Source organism: Rousettus aegyptiacus, unplaced genomic scaffold, assembly GCF_014176215.1.
Source record: "Rousettus aegyptiacus isolate mRouAeg1 unplaced genomic scaffold, mRouAeg1.p scaffold_m13_p_4, whole genome shotgun sequence".
Taxonomy (NCBI): domain Eukaryota; kingdom Metazoa; phylum Chordata; class Mammalia; order Chiroptera; family Pteropodidae; genus Rousettus; species Rousettus aegyptiacus.
In genome coordinates, this window is record NW_023416307.1 from 139,046,937 (window position 1) to 139,057,718 (window position 10,782).

The 10,782-nt window shown below is 33.9% G+C and overlaps 1 pseudogene; it reads right to left on the minus strand.

Moving 5' to 3' along the window:
• Positions 1-1,528: 1,528 nt before the first annotated feature.
• LOC118601851 lies at positions 1,529-1,647 on the minus strand (annotated as a pseudogene).
• Positions 1,648-10,782: the final 9,135 nt, after the last annotated feature.

A 10,782-nucleotide genomic window follows, 5' to 3' on the forward strand; every position in this document is an offset into this window, starting at 1 on the left:
CCCAAATGGCTGTGACAAACTAGCACATCATGTTCACATTCCAAAAAATGATCTTAAAAGTATAAGACCTTCTCCTGAGAAGGCTTAGTCTTTTTATTTAAGATGGAATGCCTCTTCCCTGCAAATTTTTCTTTATATCATTTTAGCCGGAACTGGGTCACTTGCCCTTCCTTGGCCCATCATTAGAAAACGGGAATTACTGTAGCTGGTTTTATCCTGTGGGCCTGAGAGAAGCTTCCCTTCCCAGTGATCAATAGATATCATCTACAAAGGGAAAACGTATTTTAGGGGATTCAGAAAAATATCATTTAAATCGGAATATGATTTTCTTATTGAAATAGCTTAAAATAAATATTGCCAAATTCTTAAAGTTTGAAATATAGATCTTGCAAATGAAAAGAAATAGGTAAAGGGACAACATCTTATCAAACTATTGTTAGAAAAAATAAATCAGCATATGTAATCCAAGAAATCCTAAAGTAAGTCTAAACAAAGTTAAGCTAAAGCAAAATTGGTACGTTTTCATACAAAATATGAATATGTTAGTTATTTTTAATAACTGATTTTTTTTTTTACTGTTTTAAAATTGCCTATGTTTTACTACAGTATGTAAGACAAAAGGGTAGTTGTCAGTGCTGTGTTTGTGGGAAATGCACCAGAATTATCCCAAATTACTTTTTATACTTTTAAAAAGATTTTGTTTTTATCCCCTCAAATGCCCCCCTTTGGCAACCATCAATTTGTTCTCTGTATCTATGGGTCTGTTTCTGTTTTATTTATTCATTTATTTTTTTATTTTTTAGATTCCATATATAAGTGAAATCATATGGTATTTATCTTTCTCTGTCTGACTTAATTCATTTAGCTTAATACCCTCTAAGTCCATCTATGTCATTACAGCTGGTAATATTTTATTCATTTTTATTGATGAGTAATATTCCATTGTATGTATATACCACATATTCTTTAACCATTAGTCTACTGAATGACATCCGGTTGCTTCCATAACTTGACTATTATTAGTAATGCTATAATGAACATAGTGGTGCAGCATGTATCTTTCAAATTAGTGTCTTTTTTTTCCCCTTTGGATATATACCCAGAAGTGGAATTGCTGGATCGGATGGCAACTCAATTTTTAATTTTTGAGGAATCTTCATACCCTTTTCCACAGTGCTAACACTAATTTACAGTCTCACTAACAGTGTGCAGGGTATCCTTTTCTCCACATCCTCACCAGCACTTATTATTTGTTGATTTATTGATGATGGCCATTCTGACAGGTGTGAAATGCAGTCTCATTGTGCTTTTAATTTGCATTTCCCTGATTATTAGCAATGTTGAGCCCCTTTTCATGACTGTTGGCCATTTGTATATCCTCTTTGGAAAAATGTCTCTTCAGGTCCTTTGTCCATTTTTATTTTTTACTTATTTTTATTTATTTATTTTAAGGCAAGGCAACCCTTGGTTGACCTCACAGATCGTAAGGACCTTGTCAACTTACAGTCCCTTATTTTTTTATTTTTTACACCTACAGCACCTGGTATTTCTAGGTGATCTCCCATTCAAGTACTAACCAGGCCTGACTCTGCTTAGCTTCTGAGATCAGACAGGATCGGGCTTGTTCAGGGTAGCATGGCCATAGACCCTTTGCCCAGTTTAAAATTGGATTGTTTGGGTTTTTATTTTTGGTGTTAAGTTGTATCAATTCCTTCTACATTTCGAATATTAACCTCTCATTAGATGTAACATTTGTAAATATTTTCTCCCATTTAATAGGCTGTATTTTCATTTTGTTAATGGTTCCTTTTGCTACACACACGAAAAAATTTAATTTGATGTAGTCTCATTTATTTATTTTTTCCTTTGTTTCCCTTGTCTGAAGAAACATATCCAAAAAATAATTACTAAGAGTGATGTTCGAAAGTTTATTGCCTATGTTTTCTTCTAGGTAATTTATGGCTCCAGGGCTTATATTTAAGTATTTGATCCATTTTGACTTTCTTTTTGTGTGTGGTATAAGAAAGTGGTATAATCTTATTTGTTTGTTTGTTTGTTTGTTTGTTTGTTTTGCATGTATTTGTCCAGTTTACCCAGCACCACTTATTGAAGAGACTTAGTTTATCCTATTGTGTATCCTAGCCTCCTTTGTCATTGATTGACTATATAAACTAAGATTTATTTCTGGGTTCTTTATTCTATTCCAACGATCTGTATCTCTGTTTTTATGCCAGTAACATACTGTTTTAATTATTGTATCTTTGTAATATAGTTTGATATCAGGGAGCATGATACCTCCCACTTTGTCGTTTCTCAAGATTTTGTTGACTAGTTGACATCTTTTATGGTTCCATATAAATTTTAGTATTAGTTGTTCTAATTCTAATAAGAATGCTATTGGTGTTTTAATAAAGGTTATATTGAATTTGTATATTGCTTTAGTAGTAGGTTATTTTAACAATATTAAGCCTTCCAATCCATGACTAAGGAATATCTTCCCATTTATTTGTATCTTCTTCAATTTCTTTCTTTTTTTTAAAAAAAAAAAAATTATTTTTCTATTTGACATTCAATATTATTTTATATTATTTCAGGTGTACAGAATAGTGGATAGACATTTATACAACTTACAAAGTGGTCCAATAAATCTAGGATGTACCTGGCACCATACATAGTTATTACAATATTATTAACTATATTCCCTATGCCGTACGTACTTCACATCTCCATGACTGTTTTGTAACTACAACTTTGTACTTCTTAATTGCTTCACCTTTTCCATCAAGTCCCACAACCCTCCTCCCATTTGGCAATCACCAGTTTATTATCTTTATCTATGAATCTGTTTCCATTTTGTTTATTCATTTTGGTTTTTAGATTCCACACATAAATAAAATCATATGGTATTTGTCTTTCTCTGTCTGACTTATTTCACTTAGCATAATACCCTCTAGGTCCATCCATGTCATTACAAATGGTAAGATTTCACTTTTTTTATGGCTGGATAATATTCTATTGTATATATGTACCACATCTGCTTTATTTTGTTGTAAATAGTGCTGCAGTAAACATAGGGTTTCAATTTAGTGTTTTTGGTTTGCTTCAGATAAATACCCAGAAGTGAAATTTTTGGTTCATATGGTAATTCTATTTTAAATTTTTTGAGGAATCTTCAATATGTTTTCCATAGTGACTGTACCATTCTTCGATTTCTTCCTTAAGTGTCTCATAGTTTTTAGAGTACAGGTCTTTCATCTCTTTGATTAAATTTATTCCTAGTTTTTTTATGGGTTTTGATGCAATTTTAAATGCAATTGTCTTCTCAATTTCTACTCCTGATTGTTCATTATTGGTATATAGAAATGTAACAGATTTCAGTATGTTGGTTTTGTATCCTGCAACTTTACTGAATTTATAATAGCTTTTTGGTGGAATCTTTAGGATTTTCTATGTATAATATTACGTCTGAAAATCATGATAGTTTTACTTCCTCCTTTCCAATTTGAATATTTTTTTTCCTTTTTCTTATCTAATTGTTGTGGCCAGAACTTCTAATATTAGGTTGAATGAAACTGGCAATAATGGGCGACCTTGTATTATTCCTGATTTTAGAGGAAAAGCTTTCAGCTTTTTCCCATTGAGTGTGATATTAGTTATAGATCTGTCATATATAGGGATTATCATGTTGAGCTGTGTTCCTTCTACACCCATTTTGTTGAGAGTTTTTACCATAAAAGGACATTCATTTTGTCAAATGATTTTTTTCTGTGTCTATTGAGATGATTATATGGTTTTTATGCTTTATTTTGTTAATGTGATGTATCACATTGATTGATTTACAGATGTTGAACTATCCTTACATCCCTGGGATGAATCCTACTTGTTTGTAGGGTATAATCTTTTTAATGTATTGAATCCAGCTTGCTAATATTTTGTTGAGAATTTTGCCTCTATATTCATCAAAGATATTGGCCTATAATTTGTGTGTGTGTGTGTGTGTGTGTGTGTGTGTGTGTGTGTGATGTTTGTCTGGTTTTGGTATCAGGGTAATGATGGCTTAATATAATTAATTTGGCAGGCTTCATTCCTCTTCGATTTTTAAAATAGTTTAAGAAGTTTAAGTGTTAATTCTTATTGGAATGTTTGGTAGCATTTACCTGTGAAGTCATCTGGTTCTAGCATTTTAAATGTTCAATTTGGTGCATTTGTTAAATATTTGACTTTACCTGTGAAAAATTTCCTTTTCTCATATTTCCTTATTTCTGGTATGACCTTTCCTTTTCTGCTTAAAGAAGAAACTTTAACATTTCTTATAATGCTGGTTTAATGGTAATGAGCTCCTTAGTTTTTGCTTGTCTGGGAAACTTTATCTCTCATTCAATTCTAAATGGTAACTTCACTGGATAAATTATTCTAGGTTATGGATTACTTTCTTCCAGCACTTTATTTCCTTTCCCATGGTGGAAAAGTTTTCAGTCATGATTTCTTTAAATAAAGTTTCCATTCCTTTCTCTCTTTCTTCTCCCTCTGGACTCCCTATAATGAGAACATTTGATCTCTTGATGTTACCCCAGCAGTCCCTTAACTATCTTCATTAAAATTTTTTTTTTCTTTTTGCTATTCTGATTAGTTGATTTCCGCTAGTCTGTCTTCCAGGTTGCTGATCCATTTTTCTGTATTAGCTAATATGTTGATTTCTTCTAATTTTTTCATTTCAGTTATTGTATTTTTCAGGTCTGTTTAGTCTTTTATTATACTTTATAACTCTTTATTGAAGCTCTCTCTAAATTCTTATATTCCTCTCTCAAGTTTGCTAAGGATCCTTATGACATTTCTTTGAATTCTTTATCAGGCAAATTACTTATCTCCCATTCCTTAGGCTTTTCTCCCTAGGAATTTTCTTTTTGCTTTATTTGAGAGATATTCTTCTGTCTTTTCATTTTGTGTGACTTCCAATGTTTGTTTATATGAATTAGATAAAATAATTATCTCTCTCAGTCTTAAGAAATTGGCATTATGTAGGAGCAGCCTCTGTGTAGGCTGTGTGTGCGGGTAGTTTCAGCAGGCTAGTAAGAGCCAGATGGGTACCTAAGGCATCTAACATGGTCTATAGAGCTGGAGCAGCTCCTAGTGGGGAGGCCAGGTGTGTATAGTAATTCCTTGTTGATCCTGCTTGCTCCTTTTGTTTGGGTCTGAAATGAGCTCAGGCAGTGTGTTCAGGGTACGCTATAGCATCCTTGCAGGTAGGTCCGAGCACTTGGACAGAGCCTTCACCCACTCTGAAATGGTGCAGACAGACATAAATAAACAGTGGCACTCACCAGCTCCTCTGCTTCAGAGAATTCTCACATTCTCCAGCGAGGCAGCTCCCTAGCCTTCTCTACATCGCCTCTCTTTTGTTGGTTGTACAGAAAGTGGTCAAACGTAAGAGACCTCTGTGTAGGCTCTATGTGCCAGGTAGTTTGGGGACTCCAGTTGGAGCAGGGCAGGTACTTATTGCACCTAGAGCACTGGCCTTTTGGGCTGGAGTGACTCCCAGCAGGAAGGCCAGGTGTGTGCGGTGACACCCTATTGTTCCTGCTTGCATTCTTTGTTTGGAGGCAAAAGGCTCTGCTCAGTGTAGCTGGGAACACACTGGCTTGATCTTGCAAGTAGGTCAAACTACCAAATAGTCCTTTCTTTGAAAAAATGTCTGTTCAGGTCAGTTGCCCATTAATAAATTGGACTGTTTGGTTTTTATTTTGGTGTTAAGTTGTATGAGTTCCTTATATATTTTGGATATTAACCTCTCATTGGATGTAGCATTTGTAAATATTTTCTCTCATTTAGTAGGTTGTCTTTTCATTTTGTTGATGTGCTTTTTGTCTGAGGAAACATTGTCAAAAAAACATTACTAATAGTGATGTTCAAGTGCCTGTGTTTTCTTCTAGGTGTTTCATGGCTTTAGGGCTTATAATTAAGTCTTTTGTTTTGACTTTCTTTTTGTGTGTGGTGTAAGAAAGTAGTCTAATCTTATTTATTTATTTATTATTGCATATATTTGTCCAGTTTACCCAGCACCACTTTTTGAAGAGATTGCATTTACCCCATTGTATATCCTAGCCTCCTTTGTCATAGATTGTTTGACCATATATGTGAAGTTTTATTTTGGGACTCTATTCTATTCCAGTGACCCGTATATCTGTTTTTATGCCAGTAACATACTGTTTTAATTATTGTAGCTACTCCATCAAAGTTACGGGGACTTAAACAGTGGTGCTTACCAGCTCTTCTGGTTCAGAGAATTCCTGCAGTTCCTGCAAGGCTCCCACAGCTTCCCAGCCCTTTCTATTCAGTCTCTTTCTCTTGTTTGTTGTTTAGAAGATGATCATTCAGCCCTCAGGTATCTCCCAGGCATCATTCTTTTTTGTATACACGTATATTTGAGTTTTCTCATGGGAGGGGGCAAGTTCCGTGTCTTCTTATGCTGCTGCCATTTTAGACCTTTACTTGCTTAGAATTTTGAAAACTAGGTGTTAAGTCTGAAACTGTGAAGCATCTGAAGTTGTACCCTAATTGCAAACTAACAAGTTTTATGCATATATACTGCAGAAAACACCAGACTCTTGGTCAGTCAGAGACCAGTGGTTTACCACTCTCAGCAAGAACAGTAGTAATTGCAGCATCTCATATCAATTCCCCATGCCTTAACTCCCAAAAGATGATGTGATAGATGCCAGATGTTCATCTACACATGCAGTGGTGTTCCACAGGAAAGAAACCCCATAATTAGGAGACATGGTGCTTTAATGCAGCTGCTGGCACATCTACCTGTCTTCCTCTTTGGAGAGAAAGATTGCCTCGGAATGTCAGCAAATCTCTCCTCAGAGGGAAGAAGAGTAATAAATCTTTACCATCCTGGATGTCTCCAAATCTCTCCAGGGTAATAAATACATTATCTCTAGTTTCCAAGGCTGTTTGCTATACAAATATGTCCTTTGCTTAGAAGGCTCAGGTCACTAAAGAATAGAAGAAATCACTGGAGAATTGCCTAGTAACACTGGGCCGACATTCTGGAAACTTGTTTTTAACACACATCAAAGTCAGTAACTTTCACAGAATAAGAGAATATAACATTGAAATCAAATAATGAGAAAGGTACATATTTTTTAATCATTGTGTATAATTAGAGACACGAAATTTTCCATCAACTCTTTTTTTTTTTAAAAAATAATGGAGAATTCTCTTCCACTTCTCTGCCAGCCCATTTCACAGTTTTTCAGGTAAACCAGAAGAGAAGAAGAAGGGAGAGCAAATTATGTATCAGATTTGTCTTACAAATAGAAACCCAGTAAATTTCTTTGTCTTTTTTTTTTTTTTTTTTTTTTTTTTTTTTTAACCATAATGGCACTTGAAAAGTTATACTACTTGTGCTAGTCAGTTTGAGATGCTGTTACAAAATGCCATAGACTGGGTGGCTTAAACAGCAAACAATTTTTTTCCCCCATCCTGGAGGCTCGGAAATCTAAGGTCAAGGTGCTAACAGATTTGGCGTCTGGTGTGCACCCTCTTCTTGGTTTTCAAGCAGCTGCCTTCTTGCTGTATTTTCACACAGTGGGGAGTGAGTTCACTCCGGTCTTTTCTTACAAGAGCAATAATGGCATTGGGAGCTCTGCCCTCATGACCTTACCCAAACCTAACTACTCACTTCCCAAAGGCCCCACATCCCAGTACCATCATGTTCAATATCAGGGCCACAACCAATTTGGGAAATACACATTCAATCCATAGCACTACTCTCGACAATTCTTTTTTTGTAAATTATTTTTTAAGTAACACTACATTAAATAATATCAAAAATAATATTTCAATGTTAGAGTTTCTGGCAATAAATTTTCATCATATCATCTTTTTGGTATAAAATGTATTATTTAGGTTTTTTTTTTTTACCTATATCGAATTATTGTCAGATAATTTTTATATTTTAGTTTCTGTAAAATTACTTGGATATTGTAGATTGTGATGGAATTGTCATATTTTTCTTTCTATTAAAACTTAATAGCTTTTCACTTAATGGCAAGCTTGTCAGAAATGAATTAAAATAAGAGGAAAAGGGGTTTGTTTATCAGCTTGTGAAACTAATTCTAAGAAATCTTCACCATCTCCTCTGTTCCAGCCAGGTCTAAGAGTGAATGCATGATGGTTCCCACCTTTAGAATTATTATTGGACACCTCTTTAACATTTCTCCCTGATAAAAATAATTTGTCATCATTGGGCATTGTTTTGATGGTCACACCAATGACAGAAATAAGAACTGAGGAACTAAATTGCACTGAGGACTAGAGTTGTTATCAAAAAGGCTTTTCTGTTTTGTGTTAGGAAAAAATACACCACTCACTCATTCAGGTCTAAAAGGAGCTATATGGGATCTTTGGTTAAGCTAATAATTTTGGTGCCTTATTATCAAACTAACATTCTTTATTTCTTCAACATTTTTAAAGGCTGCAAAAAAAAAAAAAAAAAAAAAGAAAGAAAAGAAAAAGGTGACGAGAAAGGCCCCCTAGTGGCTGCCCTCTTCATATTTTCTACTGGCTGAAGCATTTCAGTTCTAACCTCAAACTTGCACTTTCTACTCTGATATATAAAAGTCTTGCCATTCGTCGGACCCACACTTCCAAGAAGGCAATTTTGGTCTCATCCATTGTCAAATGAGTCTGACACTTAAAGATCTCAGCCCTCACCAGAGCCACCTATCCAATAGCAGAGAATTTAATGCCTATGTTTTCTTCTAGAAGTTTCAGATTTCAGGTCTTACATTTAAGTCTTTAACACATTTCGAGTTTATTCTTGTATATAGTATAAGAAGGTAGTCCAGTTCCATTTTTTTTGCATGTGATTGTCCAGTTTTCCCACCACCACTTATTAACACTTTTTTCTCATTTAGAAAAAAAAAAAATGCAGCTCGCTGCCAGCATCACTCATAGGAATTTAACATCACTCATAGGAATGCTACGTTTTCTAGAATTTGACATTTTTAGTGATTGAGAATTACTGTATTTTGTAAATGGAACTACCACTACAAAAAACAGAATGCTATAAATAGAATGTCATTTGTTTCCAAAGACTATAGCTATACTAGAACAATGCAATAATAATAATAAAAGCAAGATATTTCATGGCAAACTTTGAGAGTAAGGTTAGGACTGTAATCTGTGAGTTATCTCGAGGTAAACACTGCAGCCACAAGTGCTGTAGGTGAGTATTCTCAGGGCAAATGGGAAATGGGTTAAAGAGATGGTATTTACCCCATTATATATTCTTGCCTCCTTTGTCATAGATTAAATGACATGTAGGTGTGGATTTATTTCTGGGCCCTCTATTCTGTTCCATTTATCTGTGTATCTGATTTTATGCTAGTACCATGCTGTTTTGATTACTCTAGCCTTGTAATATAGTTCGATATCAGGTAGCATGATACCTTCAAATTTGTTCTTCTTTCTCAAGATTGCTGTGACTATTTGGGATCTTTTATGGTCCCATATAAATTTTAGGATTATTTGTTCTAGTTCTCTGAAAAATGCCATTGATATTTGATAGGGATTGCATTGAATCTATAGATTGCCTTGGGTAGTATGGTTATTTTAACAATGTTGATTCTTCCTACCCATGAGCACTGTATATGCTTCCATTTATTTGTATCTTCTTTAATTTCTTTTTTCAGTGATATAATTTTCCAGGAACAGGTCTTTCACCTCCTTGGTTAATTTGATTCCTAGGTATTTTATTGTTTTTGATGCAATTGTAAATAGGGTTGTTTTCTTAATTTTTCTTTCCAGTAGTTCATCATTGGTGTATAAAAATGCAACTGACTTCTGAATATTAATTTCTAATCCTGCTACTTTACTGAATTCATTTATCAGTTCTAATCTTTTTTTTAGTGAAATTTTTAAGGTCTTCTATGTATAGTATCATGTAACCTGCAAATAATTACCATTTTACTTCTTCCTTTCCAATTCGTATAACTTTTATGTATCTTTCTTGTTTAATTGCTATAGCTAAGGCTTTCAATAGTATCTTGAATAGAAGTGGTAAAAGTGGACATCCTTGTATTGTTTTGATCTTAAGAAAAATGCTTTTAGTTTTTTCCCATTTAGTGTGATGTTAGTTGTAGGTTTGAAATATATGGTCTTTATTATGTTGAGGTGTGTTCTCTCTATTCCCATTTTGTTGAGGGTCTTTTTTAAGATGCTGGATTTTGTTGAACAATTTTTCCTGCGTCTATTGATATGATCATATGATTTTTATCTCTCAATTTGTTAATGTGATATATCACACTAATTGATTTATGAATATTAAACCAACTTTGCATCTGAGGAATAAATCCAACTTGATCATGGTGTGTGACATTTTTAATGTATTGCTGAATTTGATTTGCTAATATTTTGTTGAGGATTTTTGCATCAAGTTTATCAGGAATATCAGTTTATAGATTTCTTTTTTTGCTATGTCTTTGTTTGGTTTTGGAATTAGGGTAATGGTGGCCTCATAAAAAGGGTTAGGAAATCTTCTTTCCTCTTGAATTTTTTGGAATAATTTGGGAAGAATAGGTGTTAATTCTTTGAAGTTTTGGTAAAATTTACCTAGGAAGCCATCCAGTCCAGGACTTGTTTTTTAGAAGGTTTTTGATTACCAATTCTATTTTATTAGTGGTAATTGGTCAGTTCAGATTTTCTGTTTCATCTTGACTCAGTCTTCGGAAATAGTGTTTCTAAAAGTGTATTTATTTCTTCCAGATTATCCAA